Source organism: Penaeus japonicus, unplaced genomic scaffold (genome assembly GCF_977035675.1).
Source record: "Penaeus japonicus unplaced genomic scaffold, GWHDUDI00000001_assembly GWHDUDI00000037, whole genome shotgun sequence".
NCBI classification, from domain to species: Eukaryota; Metazoa; Arthropoda; class Malacostraca; order Decapoda; family Penaeidae; genus Penaeus; species Penaeus japonicus.
Genome location: NW_028234439.1, coordinates 12895089 through 12907588, shown reverse-complemented (window position 1 = coordinate 12907588; position 12500 = coordinate 12895089). Strand labels below are relative to the sequence as shown.

Sequence of the window (12500 nt, the reverse complement as noted above, 5' to 3'; positions counted from 1 at the left end):
TACCAAGTATAATCCTGAGGAGGTATACCTAGCTCTGAGCCACGAGTTTTGCCCTCCTCGGTGTCGCCCCCCCCCCTCTGCCCAACTGCTCGTCTTTCCGGTCTGCCTGTAATTGTCAGTCTGTTTTGTCTGTCTATTTTCTTCCATTGACACACAGCACCGAAACCCTTTTATGTCTTTATGTGTGGGTGCTCAGTGTGTGTGTATGTATGTATGTGTGTATGTCTGTGTGTGTGTGTGTGTGTGTGTGTGTGTGTGTGTGTGTGTGTGTGTGTGTGTGTGTGTGTGTGTGTGTGTGTGTGTGTGTGTGTGTGTGTGTGCGTGCGTGTATGTGTGCGCGCGTGTGTGTATGTGTGCGCGCGTGTGTGTATGTGTGCGCGCGTGTGTGTATGTGGCGCGCGTGCGTGCGAATGTAAGTGAGAGTATGGCGAGGGCATGTGTCTTCCCTTACCATTCCCTTGTTTCTTCCTCTCGTCCGCAATTCCCTTTTTTTTTCCCCAAATCGACACTCCCCCCTTGTCAATGCGGGTGGTGTGTGGGGGGGGGGTGGGGGTGGGGAGAGGAGGGGAGGGGAGGGGGAGAGGGGTGTTGCCTCCCGTTCTTCTCTTCTGTTTCCCGAACAAAAGATCAAGGCGGGGCCTGCCCGCTTTACGTTCACGGGGACCCGAAGGTGGGCACCTGCCCCCGCCGCCTCCCCTGTGCTTTATGATTTTCCCTTTATGGGGACGTGGGGGTGGGGGCAGGGGGGAGGGAAAGGAGGAAAAGGGAGGGGAGGGGGAGAAGAAGGCCCAGGAGGAGGAAGATGTTGGGGGGGATAGGAGAGGTGGGAGAAGGGACGAGGGGAAGCATGGAAGGAGGGAAGGGGGGAAGGGGGGGGGGGTAGGGAGAAGGGGTGGGGAGAAGATAGGGGGGGAAAAAAAACAAAGAAAAAAAAGAGAAGGAGAGAGAAGGGGGGAGAAGGGGGAGGGAGGAGGGGAGCGATAGGTGAGAGAAAGAGAGGAGAGAGAGAGGGGAGGGGAGGAGAGAGAGAGAGGGGGGGGGGGGGGGGGGGAGAGAAGGGGGAGAACCCACGATGGGGAAAAGAGCGCGTATGGCAAGGGCGTGAAAGGAAATGCGAAAGTGGGTGTGGGGGTGGGAAAAAAAAGGGGGGAAAAAAAGTGGGAGGGGGAAAAGGGGGGAGGAGGAAGGAAGGAAGGGGGTGGGGAAAGGGGTTGGAGGGAAGCAGCGAGAGGACAAGGAAGAGGAGAGGAGAGAGGAAGAGAGAGGAGAGGAGAGGAAGAAGAGAGGAGAGAGGGAGGAGTGAGAGGAGAGGACGAGGAGAGAGAAGAGAGGAGGGCCGAGAAGACCGAGAAGAGGACGAGACCGAGGAGAACGAGAGAGTGCGAGAGAGAGAGGTGAAAGGGAGAGAGAAGAGAGGAGAGAGAGAGAGGAGAGTGAGAGGGAGACGGCAAGAGAGGATGGGACGAGTAGAGAGAGAGTGAGGGAGAGAGGAGAGAGAGAGAGGAGGAGAGAGAGAGGGAGGAGAGAGGGAGAGAGAGAGAGGGGGAGGAGGAGAGAGAGAGAGAGGAGAGAGAAGGAGGAGACGGGAGAGAGGAAGGAGAGGGAGGAGAGAGGAGAGAAGGAGGAGAGGGGAGAGAAGGAGAGAGAGAGGGAGGGAAGAGAGAGTAGAAGTGAGAGAGGGATGAGAGGAGAGAGGAGAAGAGAGGAGGATGAGGAGGGAGAGGAGGCGAGAGAGTAGAGGAGAGGAGAGATACCACTGGAGAGGAAGAGAGAGAGGAGGAAGGAGGTAGTAGAGTGAGGGGATGAGAGGAGGGAGAGAGAGGAGAGTATTTAGAGGGGAAAGAGGAGAGGGAGAGAGGAGAGGAGAGAGATGAGAGAGGAGAGAGAGGGGAGGAGGAGAGAGAAGAGAGAGAAGGAGAGGAGAGAGGAGATGAGGAGAGAGAGTTGATTAGAGAGAGAGAGAGAATTTGCGCGCGAGATGAAGAGGAGAGGGAGTGGAGAAGAGAGAGAACGGAGAGATGGCCGGGAGAGGAGAGGAGAGAGTGAGGAGAGAGAGTAAACCAGAGGAGGAGAGAATGTTGAGAGAGGAGAGAGAGAGAGAGGTCTCTAGAGGATGAGAGAGGAGAAGAGAGACAGAGAGAGGAAGAGAGAGAGATGCGAACCGCATCGCGGGAGGATGTGAAAGGGAGGAGAAAGAAGGGAGAGAGGAGAGAAGGAGACAGAGACGAGAGAGAGAGAGAGAGAGAGGAGGAGGAGAGAGAGAGAGAGAGGAGAGGAGGAGAGGGAGAGAGAGAGAAGGGGAGGGAGGGAGAGGGAGAGAGAGAGAGCAGAGAGAGAGAGGAGGAGAGGAGAGGGAGAGAGAAGAGAGAGGAGGAGAGAGAGAGAGAGAGGAGAGGAGAGAATAGGGGAGAAGAGGGAGAGAGGAAGGAGAGGAGAGAGAAGGAGAGAGGGAGAGACTGATGCGCACGAAAGAGAGAGAGAGAGAAGGAGAGAGAGGAGAGACGGAGAGAACGAAGCGGAGAGAGGAGGAGAGAGAGAGAGCGAGGAGAGGAGAGGAGAGAGAGAAAGAGGGAACCGAGATGAGGAGGAGAGAGAGGCGAGATGAAGGAGCCCCCGGAGAGAGAGAGATGAGAGAGAGAGGATGAGGGAGAGAGAGGGGGAGAGAGAGGAGAGAGAGGAAGGTAGGGAGAGAGAGAGAGAGGAGGAGCGAGAGAGAGAGACGAGAGGAGAGAGAGAAAGAGAATGGGGGGAAGAGAGAGAGAGGAGGAGGGCGCGAGAGAGGAGGAGAGAGAGAGGAGAGAGGAGGGGGAGAGAGAGGAGAGAGAAATTTGAAGGTGAGAGGAGGAGGGAGACTGTCGAGATCTGACGAGAAGGGAGAGAGAGAGAGAGGAGAGGAAGGAGAGAGAGAGAGAGAGAGAGAAGGGGGAGGAGGGGGAGGAGAGAGGAGAGAGAGAGAGAGATCGAGGGAGAGAGAGAGTGGGAGAGGGTAGGAGAGAGCCTGTAGAGAGAGAGGAGGAGAGACGAGGAGAGAGAGAGAGAGAGAGAGGAAGAGACGAGAAGGAGAGAGAGGAGAGGAAGAGGGAGAGGAGAGGAGAGACGGAGGAAGAGAGATGGAAGAGACGAGGAGAGAGGAGGGGAGGGAGAGAGAGGAGGAAGAGGAGAGAGGAGAGAGAGGAGAGGGGGAGAGAGAGAGAGGAGGAGGGAGAGAGAGAGAGGGATAGTGAAGGATGAGGAGGGAGAGAGTAGCGAGAGAGAAGGGGGAGAAGAGAGGAAGAGAGTGGAGAGATGAGAGAACTTACGAGAGCCGAGAGTTGAGGAGCGAAGAGAGGAGAGGAGTGGAGAGAAAGAGAGAGGGAAGGAGGAGAGATGAGAGAAGGTGAGAGGGCAGGAGAGAGAAGAGAGTAGAGGCAGGAGAGAAAGGTGGGGAGAGAAGAGAGAGTGAAGGCGACGGAGCAGAGAGAGGGAGGAGCGGAGGAAAAGAGGGGCGAGGAGGGAGAGAGGAAGAGAGGAAGTGAGGGGTGAGAGAGAGAGGACTTGTGAGAGAGAGGAGGTGCGAGAGGGCGAGAGAGGACGACGCGAAGAGGGAGAGGAGAGGAAGATGAGGAAGAGGGTTAAGGAGAGAGAGAGGAGGGAGAGAAGAGAGATAAGCAGGAGACGGAGTAGTGAGAGGAGAGAGACGGGAAGGAGACGAGACGAAAGGAAGGAGGAGAGGGGGGAGAGAGGAAGAGCTTTGGAGAGAGATTGAGAGAGCTCGAAGAGAAAGAGATGAGAGGGAGATGGAAGAGAGGAGAGAATCGAGGAGCAGAGAGAAATGATGGGTAGAGAGAGAGAGACGGAGAGAGAGGAGGCGACAAGAGAGACCGGAGATGACGAGAGTGGGGGAACGAGAGAGAGAGAGAGGGAGCGGAGAAGGATAGAGAGAGGGAGAGGAAGAAGGAGTGAGGAGAGGAAGGAGGGAGAGGATGAGAGAGTAGAGGAGGGGGAGAGCAGAGAGAGGTCTTGGGAGAATGGTGGGAGAGATGGTGAGAGAGAGGGAAGGAGAGAGAGAGAGAGAGGGAGGAAAGGAAGGGGAGGAGGGAAAGACGAGGAGGGAGGAAGAAGAGGGATAGCGAGATCCCATATCGCATCATCATGGAGGAGAGGAAATAGGCGGGAAAGAAGGGAAATAGGGAGGAGGAGGGTGGATAGAGAGTGAAGGGAGGGTGGGAGAAGGGATGTGAAGAGAGAGAGGAGATGAGAGGAGGAGAGAGGGGAGATGAGAGGAAGCATGAGAGAGTGCCAAGGAGGAAGAGGAGAGTGAAGGGGGAGGAAGATTTGAGGAGAGGGGAGAGATGGGAGCTGAGAGAAGAAGGGGAGCGGGAGAGAGGAGATGGAATGAGAAGGAGGAGAGGAGGGTCGGAGAGTGCGGACATGACCCAGGGAAGCGAGATGGAGAGAGCAGTCAGAGAGAGGAGAGGAGGAGAGAGGGAGAGAGGTAGTGAGGGAGAGAGAGAAGAGGCACGAGGAGGGGGGGGGGAGGAGGGAAGGAGGGAAGGAGGGAGGGAGAGAGGAAGGAGAGAGAGAGAGAGAGGGGAAGGAGGGAAGGAGGGAAGGAGGGAAGGAGGGAAGGAGGGAAGGAGGGAAGGAGGGAAGGAGGGAGAGAGGGAGAGGGAGAGGGAGAGGGAGAGAGAGAGAGGGGGGGATGAAAGAAAGCAAAGGTCCATCAAAGAAAAATCAAGCAAAGCAGACAGTCGGAGGGAAATAAAAATTAAAGCAGAAGCGGAAGGCTGACCTACTGCCCGCATGGCTCAGTTATGCCAGCACTAGTCCCTCGCCTCATCCTATTCCCTCCTCTCTCTCTCTCTCTCTCTCTCTCTCTCTCTCTCTCTCTCTCTCTCTCTCTCTCTCTCTCTCTCTCTCTCTCTCTCTCTCTCTCTCCCCCCCCTTCCTTCCACACTTTTCTCTTCTCTTTGCATTAGCTACACCTGTGCCGTGTGTCTGTCGGTCTGTCTGTATCGGCCGCCATCCCCCTCCGCGCCCCTCGCTCCCTCCCACGGCACAGGGCACACAGGGCACACAGGGCACACAGGGCACACAGGGCAGCCGCCGCTCGAGCATTGGGTTCCCCGGCGCTGCGTGTACGTGGCGAACGAGAGCGAAGTCATGGCAGCCTCCAACGCTGAGCGTAAGGGGTGGCACCATGACGGGAGTGGCGGCGGCGGCGGTGGCGGCGGCACACAGGAAATTCCTGGTGGCGGGTCGGCATCTGGCGGCCGCCCGCATCCCGCGACTCCTCCACACGACCACTCCGCCCCTCCGCCCGCACCCACGACCCACCTAACCCACACCCAAATAACGAACCCGAGAGCCCATACACTCCCCACAACTGACGTATCCAAAGCCGCGCGACCTCCAGCTGCCAAGCACATACCTTCCAGCTGTACTCGAGCCCTTACCCAACCCACACTCCTTCCCTTACCAGTCACTCGCCTCGCACCTTTTCTCTCTCTCTCTCTCTCTCTACTTCTCTTCCTTCTCTCTCACCCTCTTCTTCCTCTTATTCTTTTGCTCCCTCCTCCTCCTCCTCCTCATTCCTTTCTTCAAGAGGCCACACACTCGAACCCTCTCCTCACCACAGCCCTGGGTCTCTCCACCATTTCCCTCTTTCCTCAACCGCCTCCTCACACACTCCTCTGGCACATACGCCCTCCCTCACTTCACACTCGTACTCGTACTCGTACTCGTACTCACACTAACTCTCACTCTCACACTCACTCATACTAATTCTCACACTCAAACTAACTCCACTCACTATCACACTCACTTTCCCCCTCTATCGCCTGCTTTCCTCACGAGCCCACCGGCATCTGCAGGGAACACCACGGCAAGGGATACAGTAACCAGAATGCACGAGGAAGTTGTGTGCATCTGTGTTTGTGTGCGCATTTGTGGTATGTGTATGTGTGTGTGTGTGTAAGTGTGTGTGTGTGTGTGTGTGTGTGTGTGTGTGTGTGTGTGTGTGTGTGTGTGTGTGTGTGTGTGTGTGTGTGTGTGTGTGTGTGTGTGTGTGTGTGTGTGCGCGCCGCGTGCGTGTCCATGTGTGTAATGTCGCTGTGTGTGTGTGTGTGGGTGTGTTGTGTGTGTGCTCGTGTCGTGTGTGTGTCGTGATGTGTGCTGTGTGTGTGGGTGTGTGTCGTGTGTGTGTGTTTGTGTTTGGTGTGTCGCTGCGCGTGTCCGTGTGTGTGTGCTGTCCGTAGTGTGTGTGTGTGATGTCCGTGGTGGTGTGTGTGTGTGTGTGTGTGTGTGTGTGTGTGTATGTATGTGTGTGTATGTATGTATGTGTGTATATGTATGTATGTATGTGTGTATATGTATGTATGTATGTATGTATGTATGTATGTATGTATGTATGTATGTATGGATATGTCTGGATATGTCTATATATGTCTATATATGTATATATGTATGTATATATATATATGTATGTATATATGTATGTATGTACATGTGTATGTATGTACATGTGTATGTATGTACATGTGTATGTATGTATATATGTAGGTATGTATGTAGGTATGTATATATGTATGTATATATGTATGTATAAATGTATGTATATATGTATGTATGTGTATGTATGTGTATGTGTATATGTATATATATGTATGTATATATATATATATATATATATATATATATATATATATATATATATATATATATATATATACACACACATTATGTATGTAGACACACGCACAAGATGTATTATATATACATATACATGTTTGTGTGATTGTGTGCGTGCGCGCGCGCCTGCGTGTGCGTGTGTGTGACTCGTCATGTGCCTTACCAAGTATAATCCTGCGGTGGAATACTAGCTCTGAGCCACGAGTTTTGCCCTCCTCGGTGTCGCCCCCCCCCCTTGCCCCAACTGCTCGTCTTTCCGTCTGCCTGTATCTGTCTGTCTGTCTGTCTGTCTATTTTCCTTCCATTGACTCACAGCACCGAAACCCCTTTTATGTATATGTGTGTGTATGTGTGTGTGTATGTATGTGTGTATGTATGTATGTATGTGTGTGTGTGTGTGTGTGTGTGTGTGTGTGTGTGTGTGTGTGTGTGTGTGTGTGTGTGTGTGTGTGTGTGTGTGTGTGTGTGTGTGTGTGTGCGTGCGTGTATGTGTGCGCGCGTGTGTGTATGTGTGCGCGCGTGTGTGTATGTGTGCGCGCGTGTGTGTATGTGTGCGCGCGTGCGTGCGAATGTAAGTGAGAGTATGCGAGTGCATGTGTCTTCCCTACCATTCCCTTGTTTCTTCCTCTCGTCCGCAATTCCTTTTTCGTTCCTCACTCGACACTCCCCACTTGTCAATGCGTGTGCGTGTGTGGGGTGGGGTGTGAGGGGAGAGGAGGGGAGGGGAGGGGTAGAGGGGTGTTGCCTCCCCGTTCTTCTCTTCTGTTCCTGAACAAAAGATCAAGGCGAGCCTGCCTGCATGACGTTCACGAGGACAGACGGTGACACCTGCCGCCGCCGCCTCCCCTGTGCATGATGATTCCCTTCATGGTGACGTGGGGGCTGGGGGCAGGGGCAGGGAAAGGAGAAAAGGAAGGGGAGGGGGCAGACAGAAGGACGAGGAGGAGGAAGATGTAGGGAAGGATAGGAGAGGCTGGAGAGAGGAACGAGGGGAAGGAAGGAAGGAGGGAAGGAGGGAAGGGGGGAGTGATGGGAGAGGGAGAGGGAGAAGATAGGGGAAAAAAGACAAAGAAATAAAGAGAGAGAGAGAGAGAGAGAGAGAGAGAGAGAGAGAGAGAGAGAGAGAGAGAGAGAGAGAGAGAGAGAGAGAGAGAGAGAGAGAGGGGGGGGGGGGGGGGGAGAGAGAGAGAGAGGGAGAGAGACCGACGATGGCGGAACGAGCGCGTATGGCAAGGCGTGAGGAAGTGCGAAAGTGCGTGTGGTGTGGGAAAAAGAGTAAAGAAAGTGGAGAGGGAAAGGGAGAGGGAAGGAAGAGAAGGAGAAGGGGATGGAAGGTGTTGGAGGGAAGCAGCGAGAGACAGAGGAAAAGGAGGGAGGGAGAGGAGGGAGGGAGGGCGGGAGTTAGAGAGAGAGAGAGAGAGAGAGAGAGAGAGAGAGAGAGAGAGAGAGAGAGAGAGAGAGAGAGAGAGAGAGAGAGAGAGAGAGGAGAGAGAGAGAGGAGAGAGATAGAGGAGAGAGAGAGAAGAGAGAGAGAGAGAGGAGAGAGGGAGGAGAGAGAGAGAGAGAGAGAGAGAGAGAGAGAGAGAGAGAGAGAGAGAGAGAGAGAGAGAGAGAGAGAGGGGGGGACTCCCAGAGTGCGATAAGGGTTCGCGCATGAGATGAGATGAGGTGACATGAGATGAGACGAGTGGAGAGGCGATGACACGAGATGGGAGCGAGCGAGGGCCCCAACCGCAGTCGGTCCGGTCCGGCCTGCGACCACGGCACCGCCCCACTATTGCAGGGTTCGCCTCACACGCCTCCGCCCGCACCATCCCCGCCTAAGTTACTGACGGGGCAAGAGAGTGCCCCAGGTAGGGCGAGGTGCTGGGGGCTGGGTGGAGGCTTGGGGGGGGCGGGGTGGACGATTGAATTCTGTCCAATATTTTTTGCTATGAGGCAGAGGGTTGGCGAGGGAACTGCATGAGCGCACCGACGTGGAGAAGTGTCATGCACGGGGGAGTCCGCGGTGGATGGGAAGAGAGAATACGGGTTAATAACACATGGAAAGACATGCTCGTGTAACGCCGACCCTCCTCCAGCCATGAGAGGAACGTGACGGCAAACAGCAACACCATCATGTGGAGAGACGTGATCACGCACAGCAACACAAGAGGCAATGGGGAATGTGTGCATGACGGATAGCGCTTGCAACATTCTGCAAATTGCTCTTCGTCACTTCTTTGCCTCTCTCATTTTATTCTGATCAAGTCCGGCATTATTTCTATCCATAAAACTGGTTTTACCTGCCAGCCGGAGACATGGTGGCTAGTTTGAAAAAATGCAATGTAAAAATAAACTATAGTTTTATTCCCAGTCAGCCCGTCCCGCGCCCATTGCCTTGGCCTCGAGCTGTTGCTTAACATACAGATACATACGGCTTTCTCTAAGTGTACATTCCAGCGTGAGCCATGAATTAACTGTGACTGTAATAACTCACCATGACACACCCGGCAGGCACGTGTATCAAGCCCCAACCTCCACGCCAACCTCCGTCATCGTAATTCGATTCCTCAATAGACAGCGCTAAAGCTATTGCAAAGTAAAGCCGTGCTGCCATGAATAAACGTGAGCCCTGCAGCAAAAACGCCGAAACAAAGGTGAATCTGTTTCCCACAGTGAGAGCACATGTTTGGTACAGCTGATCCTGGCAACACATCCATGACGTCATCCTCAATGCAGAGCAAGCAGCCAATCAGGTGAGGCGTCTAGTTCAAGGTCGGCGGGAGATGTGGCGGCCGCGTTCCCAGGCTGGTTGTACACGATGACTTCTCGCTGTGGAGGAAGCCCACACTCTTCCACCAAAGGTCCTCGGTGTCACGCAACCCTGCCATCGTCCCCCCGCTGCCATCGCCATCTTGATGTCTTGGCCTCGACACCAAAAGCGCACCGAATTCTGCGTGGTCTCCGGCGCATCTGCCCCTCCTGACACATGGTTAAAATTGGTGTCGGATGATGCGCACGGCACTCAACATCTCCCCGGCTGCTGATGCAACTTTACTTCTACATGTTCGCCGGATTTCTTCCATTGTCCCACGCCGGAAATATCGCCAGCTATCCTGAAGCAACGCTAGGACTTACACGCGTTGCACAGAGTTGTCATCGCGGCAAAGGCAACATCCCGTCACAAACAGCTATTGCACAGAAACGATTGTCCGTTGGATGGTGGAGGCCAGACCTCGTCCCGCTCTTCCCCGTCAAGATTTAGCTCTCCGTCGGCGCCTCTCTTGGTGCCTTGGTGCAGGCCACAGAGAGAATCAGTTGCGCCGAGGTTTGCCAAATCACGTCATGTCCTTGTCGCCTTCCCCGTCCTCTCACTCATGTCCGGCTGGGAGTGTCACCGCGTCTCCCGCACTTGGCCTCATTACCGATTCTTCTCCATCTCCTTCAGAAACACAGGATCCTTCCCTCCCCACACCTTCGCCTGCCGGCCACCCTTCCACCCTTCCACCCTTGCCCTCCTAAATTATAGCTCTTACCTTTCCCTCGCCGTATCCGTGCCTCTCGCCGTCGCCGTCCTGCTCATTAAGCTTTCGCTCAGACAAAGGTAGGAACGGGCGACAAAAAGCCTGACAGGACTCCCTTCCCCTGCTAATGTGAGCACAGGGAGAAAAGACCGACTGCAGCAGCGGCGGCGGCGGCAGCGGCCAGGGAACACCTTGGCATTTACACTCACCTGTAAGAACAGATATAAAAGAATTAATGTGCAGTCTTACAGACGCACGCTTCACAGGTCCTGCCTGATCGCAAACATACATGAATACATACAGGCATGCATACAGATACGGACATGCACATACATACATACATACGTACACACTCACATTCACTCACTCACTTTGCTTTGTGAAAAGGTGCATCATGTGCTCCCGGCAGGAATGTTCATGGTTTCGTCAGTAAAAGAACAAGGATTAGTTTATATATACGGCTAACTCAATAGAAACAAGCAGACCTTAACACAGCAGAACAATGTTCGAATATAATAAACCAACCCTCTACAGTTACAAACTATCCCTTATCAGCCTCTAAGATTTCGGCCAGGTTTCCTCTAACAAAACTAAATCAAGATTTTATTTCCGCAAATCCCTAGTCACGCTTTCCCTCTCACAATACTGCCGTCAAACTTTTCTTCTCGCAAAATTCTGAACACAATAAAAATTCCCGTAACGTAATTCTTGTAACAAAAACATGATCACGTTTCCCTCTCACACAAAACTCGTCACCGTTCCTAGCAAACCTCCTGACACAGCTAAATTCCCGTCACACTTTTTCTTGACAAAATTCCCACCATACTTCCCCATCACGACATACTCCCTCTCTTTATAAGTGAACTTTCGTAAGAGTCTGTTGTTCCACCACCCACTACCCAGACTCCTATCATCCCTATCATCCTCCTCCTATAAATGGCTGCCCATGCTCTCTTCGTGCAGCCCCATTAACTCTGGTGATCTCCAAGGTCCAGTCACCCTAGCTCTTTCGGAGTGGCCCCTTCCCCCTCGCCCTCGCCCTCGCCCTCGCCCTCGCCCTTGCACGAGATTCCAGTCACCCTTCTCTTTCCTGGCCTGCCTCAGTCCCAGGGATCTTTCTTGAGTAATCCCTCCCCACTCCCGCACGACCTGTCCCGGCTTCGGACCAGCTAACCACACAGCCTCCTCCCCGCGCCTCCTCGGCGGCTGCTTGCGCCTTCTTCCTCGGCAAGGGCTACGTGAGCAGCTGAGGCGGCAGAAGAATCAATCGAAAGCGTGGAGGTAAGGGGGCAAAATTTGCAGAGACAAGTTACATAATTTTTGCATATATAACAATATTTATGTGTATGCATGCATGCAAGCAGACACACATAACAAAGTAAGAGCGCAGACGCAAATGGCCACGCTTAGACACACACGATTACATTTTGACGGTCTTCCTAGGTTGTGTATATTAATGTTTAAATACCGCGAATAAACATTTAGGTGTTATAAGAATCCCTTGGGATTGCCATGGCACGTAAAATCTTCCAAATCTAAATAAGGTCTAGCATTCTATAAACTGATCGAGACCAGGAAACTGTAGACGGCTAAGACTCGGCCTGCTCGCTGAGGCGCGAAGGCGTGCGTGTTATGAGGAACTTGCGGGCCTGTAATCAAGTTAGGCATAGGCCTACAGAGTTGCCGTGGGGGCGAGGGACATGGAACAGCCACCAGAATAAAAACGTGGTCTACCTGCCCAATACGAGTCAGTGGGTCGCTAAAGACCCCCCCCCCCAACCCGTCCGCCACTACCACCGCATCCCAACCCACCCCGCACGGCTCCCTGCCACCAGCTTCCCTTAACGAGATGTGACCAAACCAGCTAGCAAGGACGCGCCAACCCAGGGATAACATCTGCTGAAGCCACTACAAGTCTGTGCCACAAATCCTGCGCCGCAGGACCCTCCACACTGTGCCACCCGCTGACCACGCCACCTCCCGAATCCACTCTCTCAAGTCGTGAACCGCGCCGCCCCGAACCACCAATCTCCTTCAGTCAACACGAGGGACTTTTCACGAGGGAAGCCAGCCCCGGTGCCGCCTTGGTGCCACCCTCCCCAAGCTCCTCTTCCTCTTACACTGCCACTTGTATCCTTCAACTCGGCCAGCCACCACCAGGATATTTCCAATAGCAACAGCACCCCCACATCTCCGTCAGCGTCGAGAGTGGCGTCACTGCCAAAAGGCCTTATCAGCCACCATCGCCACCATCGCCACCATCGCAACCAGCATCACTGTGACGAGAACACTAGAGAGAAACTTCCTCGCTTTCATCCCCTCGTC

General features: G+C 53.8%; 1 protein-coding gene across 2 annotated transcripts in view; it reads right to left on the bottom strand.

The window, feature by feature from the left end:
- The window catches only part of drn (zinc finger AN1-type doctor no), a 105304-nt gene that overhangs the window by 61167 nt on the left and 31637 nt on the right, over positions 1-12500 (bottom strand). The window contains exon 1 of one of the 2 annotated variants that reach the window (XR_015190664.1): positions 10188-10481. The exons of the other annotated variant lie outside the window; for it this stretch is intronic. The gene's annotated coding sequence lies outside the window, so the exon portion shown is untranslated. Of the gene's footprint in view, positions 1-10187; positions 10482-12500 lie in introns of those variants that run through there. 2 annotated transcript variants of the gene reach the window in all.